This window comes from Rana temporaria, chromosome 1 (genome assembly GCF_905171775.1).
Source record: "Rana temporaria chromosome 1, aRanTem1.1, whole genome shotgun sequence".
NCBI lineage: Eukaryota > Metazoa > Chordata > Amphibia > Anura > Ranidae > Rana > Rana temporaria.
The window spans coordinates 249,646,614-249,650,856 of record NC_053489.1 but is presented as its reverse complement, the minus strand read 5'-3'; positions in this window follow the sequence as shown (position 1 = coordinate 249,650,856).

The window sequence follows — 4,243 nt, the reverse complement described above, 5'->3', positions numbered from 1 at the left end:
TATAGAGTGTCAAATAACTGCTGACATAGGTGTCTTGACTGGGCAGCAGCAGCAGAAGCAGCAGTAGTATTAACAGTAGTAGTTGATACAGAGTCATATCACATGGGCAGGAGGTGCCATCATGAACAGCAGTAGGAATAGGAGTATATAGAGTGTCAAATAACTGCTGACATAGGTGTCTTGACTGGGCAGCAGCAGCAGCAGAAGCAGCAGCAGTAGTATTAACAGTAGTAGTTGATACAGAGTCATATCACATGGGCAGGAGGTGCCATGATGAACAGCAGTAGGAATAGGAGTATATAGAGTGTCAAATAACTGCTGACATAGGTGTCTTGACTGGGCAGCAGCAGCAGCAGAAGCAGCAGCAGTAGTATTAACAGTAGTAGTTGATACAGAGTCATATCACATGGGCAGGAGGTGCCATGATGAACAGCAGTAGGAATAGGAGTATATAGAGTGTCAAATAACTGCTGACATAGGTGTCTTGACTGGGCAGCAGCAGCAGAAGCAGCAGTAGTATTAACAGTAGTAGTTGATACAGAGTCATATCACATGGGCAGGAGGTGCCATCATGAACAGCAGTAGGAATAGGAGTATATAGAGTGTCAAATAACTGCTGACATAGGTGTCTTGACTGGGCAGCAGCAGCAGAAGCAGCAGTAGTATTAACAGTAGTAGTTGATACAGAGTCATATCACATGGGCAGGAGGTGCCATCATGAACAGCAGTAGGAATAGGAGTATATAGAGTGTCAAATAACTGCTGACATAGGTGTATTGACTGGGCAGCAGCAGCAGAAGCAGCAGTAGTATTAACAGTAGTAGTTGATACAGAGTCATATCACATGGGCAGGAGGTGCCATGATGAACAGCAGTAGGAATAGGAGTATATAGAGTGTCAAATAACTGCTGACATAGGTGTCTTGACTGGGCAGCAGCAGCAGAAGCAGCAGTAGTATTAACAGTAGTAGTTGATACAGAGTCATATCACATGGGCAGGAGGTGCCATCATGAACAGCAGTAGGAATAGGAGTATATAGAGTGTCAAATAACTGCTGACATAGGTGTATTGACTGGGCAGCAGCAGCAGAAGCAGCAGTAGTATTAACAGTAGTAGTTGATACAGAGTCATATCACATGGGCAGGAGGTGCCATGATGAACAGCAGTAGGAATAGGAGTATATAGAGTGTCAAATAACTGCTGACATAGGTGTCTTGACTGGGCAGCAGCAGCAGAAGCAGCAGTAGTATTAACAGTAGTAGTTGATACAGAGTCATATCACATGGGCAGGAGGTGCCATCATGAACAGCAGTAGGAATAGGAGTATATAGAGTGTCAAATAACTGCTGACATAGGTGTATTGACTGGGCAGCAGCAGCAGAAGCAGCAGTAGTATTAACAGTAGTAGTTGATACAGAGTCATATCACATGGGCAGGAGGTGCCATGATGAACAGCAGTAGGAATAGGAGTATATAGAGTGTCAAATAACTGCTGACATAGGTGTCTTGACTGGGCAGCAGCAGCAGAAGCAGCAGTAGTATTAACAGTAGTAGTTGATACAGAGTCATATCACATGGGCAGGAGGTGCCATCATGAACAGCAGTAGGAATAGGAGTATATAGAGTGTCAAATAACTGCTGACATAGGTGTCTTGACTGGGCAGCAGCAGCAGCAGAAGCAGCAGCAGTAGTATTAACAGTAGTAGTTGATACAGAGTCATATCACATGGGCAGGAGGTGCCATGATGAACAGCAGTAGGAATAGGAGTATATAGAGTGTCAAATAACTGCTGACATAGGTGTCTTGACTGGGCAGCAGCAGCAGCAGAAGCAGCAGCAGTAGTATTAACAGTAGTAGTTGATACAGAGTCATATCACATGGGCAGGAGGTGCCATGATGAACAGCAGTAGGAATAGGAGTATATAGAGTGTCAAATAACTGCTGACATAGGTGTCTTGACTGGGCAGCAGCAGCAGAAGCAGCAGTAGTATTAACAGTAGTAGTTGATACAGAGTCATATCACATGGGCAGGAGGTGCCATCATGAACAGCAGTAGGAATAGGAGTATATAGAGTGTCAAATAACTGCTGACATAGGTGTCTTGACTGGGCAGCAGCAGCAGAAGCAGCAGTAGTATTAACAGTAGTAGTTGATACAGAGTCATATCACATGGGCAGGAGGTGCCATCATGAACAGCAGTAGGAATAGGAGTATATAGAGTGTCAAATAACTGCTGACATAGGTGTATTGACTGGGCAGCAGCAGCAGAAGCAGCAGTAGTATTAACAGTAGTAGTTGATACAGAGTCATATCACATGGGCAGGAGGTGCCATGATGAACAGCAGTAGGAATAGGAGTATATAGAGTGTCAAATAACTGCTGACATAGGTGTCTTGACTGGGCAGCAGCAGCAGCAGAAGCAGCAGTAGTAGTATTAACAGTAGTAGTTGATACAGAGTCATATCACATGGGCAGGAGTTGCCATGATGTACAGCAGTCTTAATAAGAGTATATAGGGTGTGAAATAACTGCTGACATAATTGTCTTGACTGATCCAAAGGAGTCATGGGAGAAAATCATGTGGTCAGATGAGACTATAATATAATTTTTTGATCATAATTTCACTAACCGTGTTCGGAGGAAGAATAATGATGAGTACCATGCCAAGAACGCCATCCCTAATGTGAAGCATGGGGGTGGTAGCATCATGCTTTGGTGGTGTTTTTCTGCACATGGGACAGGGTGACTGCACTGTATTAAGGAGAGGATGACCGGGGCCATGTATTGCAAGATTTTGGGCAACAACCTCCTTCCCTGAGTTAGAGCTTTGAAGATGGGTCGAGGCTGGGTCTTCCAACATGAGAATGACCCAAAGCACACAGCCAGGATAACCAAGGATTGGCTCTGTAAGGAGCATATCAAGGTTCTGGCGTGGCCTAGCCAGTCTCCAGACCTAAACCCAATAGAGAATCTTTGGAGGGAGCTCAAACTCCGTGTTTCTCAGCGATAGCCCAGAAACATGACTGATGTAGAGAAGATCTGTGTGGAGGAGTGGGCCAAAATCCCTCCTCCAGTGTGTGCAAAGCTGGTGTAAAACTACAAGAAATTTTTGACCGCTGTAATTGCAAAGAAAGCCTACTGTACCAAATATTAACATTGATTTTCTCTGATGTTGAAATAGTTATATTCAGCACTGTAAATACATCAGGTCCGGGGCTTCATCAGGGAATGCATGGCAAGGGACCCTTCAGCGCCCTGAACCGACGACGGGTGCCAGAAAGTCACCGCCGATCCAGGACTCATTCATCTTTATGAATGTGAGTCTGTCCACGGACTCTGTGGACAGACGGGTCCTCTTGTCCGTGACCACCCCACCTGCCGCGCTGAATGTCCGCTCAGATAGTACGCTGGAGGGGGGGCAAGACAATAACTCCAGCGCATACTGAGCGAGCTCGCGGCAGGTGTCCAATCTGGCAACCCAGTACTCCATGGGGTCGTCGGTGCTCATACTGTCAGAAGCACCGACGGACGCCATGTAGTCTGCCACCATGTGGGCCAGCCGCTGGTGGTGACTGCTGCTGCTGCTGCTGGTGGTGGTACTGGGTCGCTCGGTTTGGAAGAACATCCTCATCTCTTCCATTAGGTCCCCTGCTCGGCTGCAGCTGGGTGCAGCCACCTGCTGGGTGAGATGAGGGGGGACAACTGGAGGCCGGGGAGTTGCCTGCTCCAACCGTCTGACAATGGCTGCCTGCAGTTCCTCCATCCGGTGCTGCCTCCGGCTGGCTGGGATGAACTGCTCCAGTTTCCCCTTGCACCTGGGATCCAAAAGGGTGGCCATCCAGAAATCATCCCTCGTCTTGATGGTCTTAACCCGGGGGTCCCTCCTGAGGCATCTGAGCATGTGGGCAGCCATGGGGAAGAGCACAGCCCGCTGTGACTCCTCAATGCTGGCCAGGTGAATGAGGTGCGACTCTTCTTCCCTGAGGCGCTGCTGGTCAAACTCAGACATGCCCAACCCCCGGACTATCGGTGCCCCCAACACCGGCTCTCCCTCCTGACCAGGCCCTGACTCCGGGACGACACCAGCAACCACCTCCTCCTCCTCTTCATCATCATCCTCCTCCTCCTCCTCCTCCTCCTGGTCCTGGCCCTGGTCTCGGTGGAGCATTGCTGACTCCTCCTGCTCCACCAAGGCACTCTCCCCAGCCTCGAGCAGGCGATCTAGTGTCCTCTCCAGCATGA